Consider the following 12,369-nt stretch of genomic DNA (forward strand, 5'->3'; position numbering starts at 1 on the left):
AGTAGAGTACTCCAATACTTTAAATGAGTGTGTTATATGAGGGAGACATCCAAAATGTGTAGCGTTGGGGGGCCTCCAGGAACAGGGTTGGAAACGACTGCTTTAATGGCTGAACGGTATTTCATCAATAGCGCTGCGTCACGCTGGGATTCAGTCAGTGACCTTCTGAAAAAACATTGACCATTTATCATCAGACAGAGCCCACTAAATGAAACACAGAGTGTCAGTATTAATCACGGGCGATTGAGTTATTGGTTTATTAATCGATTGACAAGCGACCACTTCCAGTAGACCACAAATATAAAAAGAGAGGTAAAAAAATCTAACCGGTGAAATAATAAAAACATAAAAATAAAATAAAAAAAAATCATATAAAATAATGTATTAATACGGTGACTGCAGCTCAAGCTACTTACTCCATCCATTTCCCCGGCATAAGCAACGGTAACTCACTCTCCAGAACACGCGCGCGCGCTCACGGTCGGTGCGTATTTTCCCCCCTGTCTTTGCTGTATGGATACACGCGTGTCTAGTGAAACGGATGGACTGCGTGATGGACACACACCTCTCCGTTTTGCTCGGGGAAGCAGAAGTGGCGACACGGCTCCATTGATTCGCAGTACGGGATGATGGGAGGGGAGAGAGACACGGACGGGGGCTGCGGGGGGCATGCAACAGAGGACTGAGTGGCTCTAGTAAATATTTATATTGCATGATGATATGCGCGAGCGAAAGGAGGAGGTGTGTGTGCGCGTTAGCGTGAGTGTGTGTGTGTGGAGTGGGAGAGAGAGTGAGAGGCAGAGGAAGAGACCTCGAGCCACCCAGTTATTAATATTATTCCACACCGCTAAGTTTAGCATTCAACACGTGTCGCAAGTGATGGAGAGCGAGAGAGAGGGAGAGAGAGAAGCGGGAGGCGCGCGCGCGCTCGAGAGAGGGAGGTTGACGGTTGACGGTTGCTAGGTGACGAGGTGCATATACTGAATTTTAACAAAAGAGCGGAGAGAGAGAGAGTGGGAGAGAGGAGCGAGAGAGAGAGAGAGGAGGGAGCGGGAGATAGGTGGAGAGAGAGAGAGAGAGAGATAGATGGAGAGAGGGAGAGAGAGAGAGCTCGCGAAAATTGAATACATGTAGAATATATATATTTCTAGGTGTATTTCCCCCGGAGAAGCCGCAAAAAGGATACCTCGAGGGGAATGATGTGAAGAGAATGGAGGGCCGAAAGGAGAGAGGGGGGACAGGCGCGTGAAAACACAGTAAGTAACAGTTTAATGAATACTGCTGTGTTTTTGCACGGACTTGACTGCGTGGAGCGAGGAGGCACTGACAGTGCACCGGCGGCTCCGGGTGAGGGTAACGTTACTGGAAAAGATGGATGGCACGCGAAAGATAGATGGATACGGCCGGCGCGCGCTGGTGTTTGACCCTTCTGTCATTGCTGCACGCGCGCACATATGCCAGTGCTTATAAGCCCACTTGTTCCTCAGTGAAACAGCACATACTTAGACTTTTCTTGCTCTCTCACTGCACAGCTACGCGCAGAGGTTACAGCAACACGCGAAAACGCACGCGCCTGGAAACGGCACTGAGACACGCGCAGTCTGCGGGCACAATTAGTGATTTTCATAAAAACAACAACTGTGAAGCAACTGAATATTAAAACGTGTTTAAAATGCTGCTTCGGTGCGGCTAATGATCGTGTCGATACGCTGCGCTGTCAGGTTGCTCGTCTCCAGTTGTGTATGTAAACTGCGGATTTATCAATTTTACTGAGCACATTTTCAGTGTCTCACAGTGTGTGTTTGATATTCTTGGTGTTTCAGTGCCATGCGAGCTTATTAACATAGCATAGCCTATTTTTTTTCGAGTATTTTTTATGTATAATCATTTAAATGGAAGACAGTGAATTGAAATATCTCAATACACCAATTGCTTTCGTTTTTCAAAGTCTGGCCATTTGCTTTTTAATAGTTGGGTAAGAAATCAGTGAGATTTATGAGCAGCGCTCATTATGTTAATTTCATATGAGCCCATCATAGGCCCACAGTTTTCCTCCTGCGATATGAATCAAACCGTTGGCGTTTAGATGAAGTAAAATCATTTATGTGGGGCTTCTGCTTCATATTCTGTAATAAGTTTTACTCCCTCCTTGCGCCAAACTTATTAAAGCTGTTAAGATGGAGCCTGGAGTCCTGCAGAGGGAATGTGAGGTCTTAATGTACACCAAGACAGGCCTGAGATCAGTGCTGGCATACATTATACACAGAAAACATTTTAGTTCAATTATATGTTTTAGTGTACTAGGAGCTTGTTGTGCAACGTGACCTTTCATAAGCTTCATTCTGTACTGATTTGCTGTCTTGAGACTCTTTTCACATACAGTACATAGAGTATCTGCCATAGGTGAGAAAAGATTACGACCTCCAAAAAAAGCATATTTATTGAACAAGGCATGTTGTGGATACTGGGCACGCAAATCACCAAGGACTACACACACACACACACACACACACACACACACTGCAGTACTGTAATGCGCACAGTAATGTTAATGTGTTGCCTTTACTGTCAATATAGCTTCACTCCAGCGGTCTGTCTTATAGCTGCTTTCCAGGCTTTACTGTAGAGGGAGGGGGAGTGCACTTATAAAGAAGGAGAGAGAGTGAAAGAATGAAAGAGTATAGAATGAAAGAAGGTGAGAGACTATTATGCACTGAAGAGGAGGATGTAGCAGAGGTGTGGATACAGATGAAGCTGGATGGGGAGGAGAAGACTCTTAGACAGAAATACAGTGAAGGATGGGGAAAAGAGAAATACAGTGCAAACAGAATGAGGGAGTGAGAGGAGGAAATGAAGGAGAGGAAGAAAGGGAGAAGAGGAATTGAATATCTGAGACTGAACATGGTTGGAGGGCTCAGACAGAAAGATGAGAGCAGCTTGAATCAACGTTTGCATTTCTCTTTACCTCTTTCTCCTTTTTCTGTTTCAGCGCATTGATTCTTTATCTTCTCCTTTACCTTTGCTCTCTATCCTCTCTATCATTCCCTCTCGGGCTTTCTGGCTCTAGAGTATTGCTGCTTTTTTAACATCTCTTTTTTCTGCTGGATCCCTCTCTTCAGCGCTTCTGTATCACTCTCTTCATCTGATTACTTTCCTCTCTCTTTTTTTTTTGTTCACATAGCTGTGTTGATGAGTCCAGCATGCCCCAAACTGTATCCAACTCCCTCTCAGCATCCCCCGTTCACTTAAATGTGACTAATTAAGGTAAAGCTCGTTAACACAGAACATCAATTAGTCTTTAACGAGATCATAGGCTGGTGTTTGAAAGAGATTACATTGCTCCCCTCTCCCCTGACTCCCCAGAGGTTAGACTGGCTCGCTATTGATAAAGGCCATTCTAATTTACATTAGACCTCAGACGCAGTTTGGGTGCTCGGGGTCAGATGGAGAAAGCACGTGGGACACCACAGTTGCTCCGACATTCAGATCAAAATAAAGCAGCCCACCCTGTCTCGCACACAGAGCTATTGCTGCGTTAGGGACGTTTACATTGAAAGCATTTTTTATTGTAAAAACACATGATGCTGGGCAGTGGAATAACAAAAAAACAAGGTCTAGAGACACTTTTTTTTTTTTTTTGCCTACTTCTTTTTTACTTATTTATGGAAGCCGTTTCCCGCCACATATGATGTGCTTTGATAAATCATAATTGTGAGATAAAAAGTCAAAATTGACAAAAAGTCAAAATTATTATACTATAACAAAAAAATGTTGTCATATTATCACGTGTTATAAGTATGAGAAATCAGAACTGACAAAAAATTGTCAAAATTGTTATATTAAACAAGTATGAGATAAAAAGTCAAAATGAGATACTAAGAGATGAGTCGAAATCGACAGAAAGTCAAAATTCTGAGAAGTCACAAGTAAAAATCATCTAGTGTCATCATTTTCATTCAAGTTTTATGAAATGAAATTCATAATTATGACATAAAAAAATCTGATCATAAAAAAGATCATAAAAAATCTGACTTTTCATTTCATAAGGATTTTTATTCTATTATAATGTCTTTTTTTATGTTGTCTTAGGATTTAGTTATTTTTATTTAATAATTATGACTTTTTATGTCTTAATGATTTACCAAATAATTTATGTTGCTAAAATTGTAATTCCATTTTAACTTGAGTGTCGTGTTTTTAGAATAACGTCTCATTTGCAAGACGCAGCAAAAGACGTGAGCGCAATAGTCAAACTTGCCTGTCTAACAAACATTTTTAAAAGCATTTTGTGTAAACGGCACCTTAGTGTTATACAGCTGAGGTCAAGTGGTAGTAAAGGAACAATGGAAGGAGGAGGAGAAGGAGGAAAATAAAAAGAAGGAGAGTGTCTCTATGAAAAGGGAAACAGAAGCGACTTTTAACAAGAAAGCCGGAAATGTTAGCATATTAAGAGGAAACGTTGACACAGAAAGTGTAGCACTCAGTGGCATCCTGTTCTAATCAGCCATGAGTTTCCACAGGAAGCCGAGTCTTCCCTTTCACCCATCTCCACGGTTACCGTAACCACGGATATTTCGGTCTAACTACAACTGCGGTCCTGTACAGTTACCACGGAAATCCCTGCAAGACTTCCCTCGTTTCCATAGACAATTCACCTGAGAGCTTAACGTGAGCTCACTGACACTGTGTGAGATCATGGCGTCTCTTGATTCATTCATCTCTGATATCCAATCAAACACATGTCCATAAAACGTTATTGACAGATGTAAACTAACAATGGCTGAAAATCAAGCCAGTGTGGGCCTTGTTTTCCCCCTGAGGAGGTCTCTAGTGATAAGACATGTATTGTGATGCTGTTTCTGTGAAGTGGAGAGGTGCAGAGATGTGTATAGCAGCTGTTGGATGAAACAAGATGAGATTCAGGGGCAGTGAAATGACACGGATAATGGTGGACCAGGCTGAGGAGACATTTTGGGCTGTATTCAAGGTGCTGATTGATCATACTGACAGATTTCTGTTCAGTATGTTAATGGAGAAGGAGGACAAGAAGGATGGCAGGCTTTTATCTGACACAGATCTTGAAAAGATAAAGCTGAAATATTTTTGTTTAGATCAAGGCAAGAACAGAAATGGTTCATTAATGAATGAATGAATGAATGAATGAGGCATTTATATAGCGCTTTCATATACTACTGTACACCCAAAGCGCTGTACAATCATATCAGGGGATCTCTCCTCAACCACCGCCATATTCACTATAAGTTTGATAACTTTTAGTTACTTATTTAAAATAAACATAACAGCTTCAACATTTTTTTTTTTTCGGGATGGGTGTGTGTCATTTATGTTGTTGAGCAAAATGCCCAAGTTTCGTAACCTTAAGTTTACACAGGCCTTATTTTACTCATTAATTGAAAAACCCCATTTAAAAAAACCTATAGGAAAATCCCAAGGGATCCACTGGTGAATTAGTCTTCTGGGTTTTGACATCATCCCTGAACCACTCTATAGTAGTTACTTACTATGCTAAAACTGTTAACATCAACGGAAAGTGAGCAGTGCTACATTTGCACATTTTGTTACAGTGAATTACAGTTGCATAATATCTTGCGACCGTTGATCGTGTACTTGTGTTATTATGCCTTTAAGACTAAACGTTTGGTATTCTGTGACATATTAAATGTTGTTACAAATTTTGCTGATTGTAATATGACATAAATATAACTAAATGTGAAAAGGATAGTTCATCACCCCCCATTGATTCATTAACTCATTCTTATGTCGTTCCAAACCTGTATACTCTAAACAGAAATAAAGACAGAAAGTCAAACAGGTTTGGAATGACTGACATGAGTATATGTTTCTAAAAATAAAATGTATAACTAGGCCTAGGCTATATGTGATGAAGTCAGGGCTGAGTAATAATTTGAACCAGCTGGACCAGCAATAAATCCTCATTTTTTTACCCTTTCAAAAGACAATTTTTTGTTATTGCTAGACTTTGAGTTTTAATCCGCCTCACCTGTATTTTTTTTTTTTATTATTGTTTTTGAATTGTGATAAATGTAGGTATGAAGTAGAAATATCCATGTAGTGTAGATTGTTTGCTCAGATTACCTGTTCAAAGTATTCACCTTCAGTCCAGTTGTGCATGTGTGTCTGTGTGAGAGAGAGAAGGAGAGATAGGGAAAGACAGAGAAAGAGATTGTAAGTGTAATCAAGCATGTGATGCACAGGTGTGCATGTTGGTGCATCAGTAATGTAATGTTGCTGCAGGCCTATATGAGCAGTGCTGTTACATCCGTGTAACATTCGTCTGATTGTAACAACTGTTTGCCATGTAGTTTAAATATCATAAATTATTAATATCTTTATGTGGCTTTAGGGTCTGGCATTTCTTAATGCTATCCTGTTTACCCTTTGTGCATGTGTGTTTAGGAATGCTGCCTGCATTTAGATTTTAAATATCTATAGATACACTGTCTAAATGATTGAAGAGAGGAGGGTGTTCTTGCGTTATTACAGCCATAATTTGCTGGTTAACTCACAGCATGGTGTGCTGAGCACGAGAGAAAATGTCTCATTGGGCAACAACTGTCATCTGTTTCAAAGAAATAGGACAACGCAAGGCTGCATTTATGAAATGATGCATTAATTTAAACTCTGTGCTACTCTGATACAGAGGGTTTTTTTTTTTTGGGCTTTGTTGCCTCAGTGAAGTTTTCCCAACAACTTTCATTAAAAGTACAGGAATTATGAGCTCCCCCATTGCTTTCTCTCCCCTCTCTCTCTCTCTCTCTCTCTCTCATCATCTCTTTCTTCCCACCACACGTGGTAATTAGGGGCAACTGCACATAAGCAACCTAGAGAGATTACCTTGAGTCTAATATACATACTAATAGCATAGTACTTTGCATGCATAATAAGCCCACCCGAAAAGCTCAATACACAGTCACAAAACTGTAAGATGATGGGCGTGGCCTCAGTCTGGATTCTGACCAGTCGGCATTAATAAAAAAAGAATATTAATCATAAATTCAATTCCCTAAGATGCTGTTGGCTTTAAAGGGATAGCTCACCCAAAAGAAATTCAAATGAGAGTTCTGTCATCATTTACTCAGCCTCCTGTTGTTCCAAACCCAAAATATTTTTGTTCATCTTCGAAACATTTGTTTTTTTATGGATACCAGAGAAATTTCTGTCCCTCACAAACTTTAAAGTTAAAGGGTTAGTTCACCCAAAAATGACATTTCTGTCATCATTTACCTCCGTTAATCTTCAGAACACAAATTAAGATATTTTTTGATGAAATCCAAGAGCTTTCTGATCCCCCATACAGTAACGCAATAACCACTTTCAAGGCCCGGAAAAGTAGTAAAGATATTGTTAAAATAGTCCATGTGACTATAGTGGTTCAACCTTAATTTTATGAAGCAACGAGAAGACATTCTGTACGAAAAAAACAAACAAAAATAACAACTTAATATTCAACAATTTCTTCTCTTCCTTGTCAGTCTCTAATGCTGTCCGCATTGTAAACACAGCGCTTCTAGGTTCAATGTCAGGAAACAGGAATTAATATTGACAAAAGATGAATTGCTGCAGTCTATTTAAAAATGTTAAATTAATTTGAATTAATTAATAAAAAAAAAAAAAAAAAAGGTTTTGAATGAATGAACGATTAACACAGAAATAACAATAAGTGTGGTTCAAAACTGCTTTCTCTGGGTCAGTGGCAGCGCGAACACCGATTTGAATGTTCCGGTATGATTCTGTCAAAGGTTTAGGCACAGGCAAATGGTTGTCATTTAGAAAAAAAGGTTGTGTGTGTGTTTGAATCGAGATCGCAATCTTTTAGCGATTAATCGTTCAGCTCTAGTGAGAACTGATGGATTTGAAATGTTGTAAAAGCGGCATTTATTTTTTATATATAGGCGTTTTTATTACTCAACAGGTGAGTAAGGTATTTTTTTGGAGAGTAAACAAAAGTCGGCACACTGCCACTGCTGCTACCAAAGAATCAATTTATTGAACAATCTATTGAGATGATTCTTTGGAAGCAGCAGTGGCAGTGTGCCGACTTTTGTTTATTCTCCAGTGAAGTGCTTGATCTGATCACGCACCTGTCTAAAGTTTTCTGGATGTGTGCATACTACTACTTCGAATAAGGTATTTTATTGAACAGAAAAATTGCCATATCTAGCTCTTTAACAGTTCATTGTAAAGCATTATCTATTGTAAAGGGTCATTTCATTTTGGTTGTAGTGCTGTGCAGGAATTTATTTTCAAGGATGTACCGTGACTATTAATGGGGATAGCTACAGTAACGTCTTCAGCTAATCAGATTGAGATCCTTTCCATCTAAACTATAGATGGATACAGTAGATCTACTATAGATATAAACTATCTCTTAAGCCTAGTAGTAAATGTTTTATGAGCAGTAGGATAATCTCTCTCTTTTTTTTTAGTTATGAGAAAGAACCATATTCATCTGTAAAGTCACAGAGCCGAAGCACAACCAAAACAATGTTCTTCTGCAAAATGAATGCAGTTTTGTTTTTTAACTGCTAGAGGCCTAAAAGTTACATAGTGTACCTTTAAAATAGATTACCATTAAATGTAATATTGAACAATCCATTAATTAAGTGCTTTACATGTGCTTTTAGTATGTTATTCAATACAGAAAAATAAGAACAAACATTAAGGTCTGTTCTTGCATGTCAAGAAAGTACGGTTGTGCTTTCATGTTTACTGTATTTGATGTGCCCTTGCGTTGTTCAATGTTGTTACGTATGGTAACCCTCGTTCCCTGAGTGAGGGAAAGGAGACATCACGTCGGTAGGAGTTACCAACGAATTGGGATCACGCTAGGGAGACCAATTGCCTTCGAGTGAAACTAAAACGAGCCAATGAACATTGGCATGCAGGATTTGCATTCCGTGCCCCGCCTGCCAGTGCGGGTATAAAGCGGAAGCGCGAGCATACACAAATCGATTTGCGCTGAGGAGCCGAACGGTGTCCGGTCCTCCGCGAAGGTACAGCAACCATGGCGACAGGACGTGACATCTCCGTTCCCTCACTCAGGGAACGAGGGTTACCATACGTAACCGAGACGTTCCCTTTCGTTCGGTCACTCCTACGTCACGTCGGTAGGAGTTACCAACGAATTGGGATCCCTATCAAAACGCCATGGTGCTGGCCCCTTCCAGCGCCCTGCTTAAGTTTTAACAGGCAGTTTCTTGATACTTCTCTCTTATGTGCGGAAGCTTAGCTGGGAAAAGATCACACTGCTGTTCCGCAAGACATGCTCAGTGGATATTGGATAACACTGGGAAAGTGTGCCCATTTTCGTAGGAGGGAACGCTGCGGAGCCCAAAACCTGCCCGAAGGGAGGCACTAGGAAAACACATGTGCACTAGCCCGTGGGGTAGTGGACACATGGCAGTCTCTCTGTCGGGCAGCGGGCTCTGTCGAGGGGAAGACACTGGCTAACCCGGGGGGTAACCGCATCGTGGAGAAACACATATGGGGTCGCCGTAGGGACCGCTGACATAAGAACCCCAGCCTGAACTCAGCTCATTAGTGAGAGGTAACAGGCCTGGTGACCGGCGATCCGCCTCGCCTGGCGCCGGGGGGGTGACGGAGGAACTCATGAGGTTAGCCGTTTGTTGGGTAACCAACGGAGTAGGATAACACACGTATCTGGCCCATGGGGCGAGAATGGCATAGCAAGCCGACACTAACCTATTTTCTCGCGCTTCTGGCCATAGCGAGTACACGGGAGGAAACAGGTTCTACACGAAGGCTATAAAACCTAGCAAACGTGTTAGGTGTCGCCCAGCCCGCAGCTCTGCAGATGTCTGTCAGCGAGGCGCCTTGAGCCAACGCCCAGGAGGAGGCGCGAACTGGACAGATAAAAGCCAGGGCTGGGTCTGCCTCCTCCGGGGCAGCGCTTGCAGGTTCACTACCTGATCTCTGACCGAAGTGGTAGGAACCTTGGGCACATATCCGGGCAGGGGTCTCAGAATAACGTGAGAGAAGTCCGGCGCGAACTCTAGGCACGATTCGTCGACCAAAAATGCCTGCAGGGGACCTACCCTCTTAATGGATGCCAAAGCCAGCAGGAGAGCTGTCTTCATTGACAGGATATTCAATTCGGCTGCATGCAAGGGCTCAAACGGGGGATTCTGGAGTGCTCTGAGCACTAAAGTTAGATCCCAAGAGGGTACGGAGTGCGGATTACGAGGGGGATTCAACCTCCTGGCACCCCTGAGGAACCTGATGACTAGGTCGTGCTTTTCCAAAGACTTACCTTCTACTGCATCGTGATGAGCGGCTATTGCGGCAACATACACTTTGAGGGTGGAGGGAGACAGCCTTCGCTCCAACCCATCTTGCAGGAAGGAAAGGACGACACTGATCGGGCAAGTTCGGGGGTCTTCCCGGCGGGAAGAACACCAAACGACGAACAGGTTCCACTTCAACGCATAGAGGCGCCTCGTAGCGGAAGTGATGGTGTCTACCACAGCCTATGGTAGGCCACCTAGAACCTCCACGTCCCGTCCAGGGACCAGACATGGAGTTTCCAGAGGTCTGGACGCGGGTGCCATAGGGTGCCCCATCTCTGAGAGAGAAGATCCTTCCTCAGAGGGATCGGCCAAGGAGGGGCTGTCGCGAGGAGCATGAGTTCCGCAAACCAAGTCCGGTTGGGCCAATACGGCGCAACGAGCAGGACCTGCTCCTCGTCCTCTCTGACCTTGCAGAGTCTGTGCGAGAAGGCTCACTGGGGGAAACGAATATTTGCGAAGGCCCTGGGGCCAGATTGAATTGCATAACCGAGCCGGATGGTACGGGTGAGCCACCGGGACGGCCTAGGAAGTGCTTGCCAGGCTTTGAAGAACCGTATCAGCAAGCCCACCCGGACCACCGGCGTACCCAGGGTGGGGCAGTGTGGTGGAAGGCAGGGACTTGACTCTGGAGGCATTGCAGCGGCTGAGAGCGGGGTCTGGGTGTGCGGAGCAACACCATCCTGCTTCCACCAGGGGGCAGACGGCAGGGAAGGCCCGGAGGCGTTCGGCTGCTCGCTGCCCAGAGGCAAAGGAAGGAGGGGAAACGAAGAGTGAGGCCCGGGGGCGTCGAGTCCAGGTTTCTGACCCTCCTTGCCCAGCGGGAGATGAGAGTGACGAGGCCGGGGCGGCGTCACTGTCGTCTGAGCGCTGGGGCGAGGGGAATGAGAGCGGCGAGGCAACGTGGCGGTGGACACTGTCATTCTGGCCCTCTTGGACGGGGGAGACTGGGAGCGGCGAGGCAATTGAGCGTCGTCCTTGACTACCAGTCTCGGCCGTGTGTGACCCAGGGGAAGTGGAAACTGCTCTTTTATTGAAGTTTTGGGTGCAGAAACAAAACGGAACCAAGGATTCTCCACCCGGCCCTCCTCCGGGGGAAGGAGTGGTGCAGACACGCACTCCTGGAGAGCAGCAGTCACATCCTCTGGGTCGCTCGTCTCAGGGTCGCATCCCTCTCCTCTTGCCGGGGGGTTTAGACGAACTCCGAGCGGGCTGGGCATCTCTCTTGCGGCCGGCACCCTGCTGCCTATGTGGAGGCTGCTGCTTAGGCTGAGCAGGGGCGGAGGCGGCGGCAGGAGGGCGCCCTCGGCGACAAGCAGCTGGAGGAGCAGCCGGCGAAGACTGGGCAGTAGCAGCCTGTCTCCGGGGCATTATGTGCTTGATGACCTCCGACTGCTTCTGGGCGGCTGAGAACTGTTGGGCGTAGGTCTCCACCGCGTCGCCGAAGAGGCCACCCTGAAGAATGGGGGAGTTCAGGAACCTACTCTTGTCCGACTCCCTCATATCGGCCAGGGTTAGCCACAGGTGTCGCTCCTGGACCACGAGTGTGGACATCGCCCGGCCCAGGGAACGTGTGGTGACTTTCGTCGCCCGGAGGGCGAGGTCCGTCGCTGTACGCAGCTCTTGGAGCACCCCAGGGTCGGCACCACCCTCCTGCATGTCACTGAGCGCCTTGGCCTGGTGGACCTGGAGAAGCGCCATTGGCATGCAGGGCAGAAGCAACTTCTCCACACGCACTGTAAGCCTTCCCAGTCAGACCAGAAGAGAACATACATGCGCAGGAGGGGAGCGTGGGGTTACCCCGCCAGGTGGACGCGGTCTTGGGACACAACTGCATTGCCACAGACTGTTCCACTGGGGGGATGCCCTCGTATCCCTTCACTGCCCCGCCATCGAGAGTGGTGAGGGAGGAGGGGGGAGTTGATCTGTCACGGGCCGCCAGAGGGGCTGTCCACGATCTCGTCACCTCATCATGCACCTCCGGAAACATACCAATCGCCGAGCCGTGAGGGTTCGGGACATG

General features: G+C 45.1%; 1 protein-coding gene across 1 annotated transcript in view; it reads left to right on the forward strand.

Moving 5' to 3' along the window:
• The first annotated feature begins 1,076 nt into the window (after window positions 1-1,076).
• The window catches only part of grin2db (glutamate receptor, ionotropic, N-methyl D-aspartate 2D, b), an 82,493-nt gene continuing 71,200 nt past the window's right edge, over window positions 1,077-12,369 (forward strand). The window contains exon 1 of the mRNA XM_084385610.1: window positions 1,077-1,256. The gene's annotated coding sequence lies outside the window, so the exon portion shown is untranslated. The remainder of the gene's footprint in view (window positions 1,257-12,369) is intronic.

Source organism: Rutilus rutilus (genome assembly GCF_951802725.1).
Source record: "Rutilus rutilus genome assembly, chromosome: 17".
Classification (NCBI taxonomy): domain Eukaryota; kingdom Metazoa; phylum Chordata; class Actinopteri; order Cypriniformes; family Leuciscidae; genus Rutilus; species Rutilus rutilus.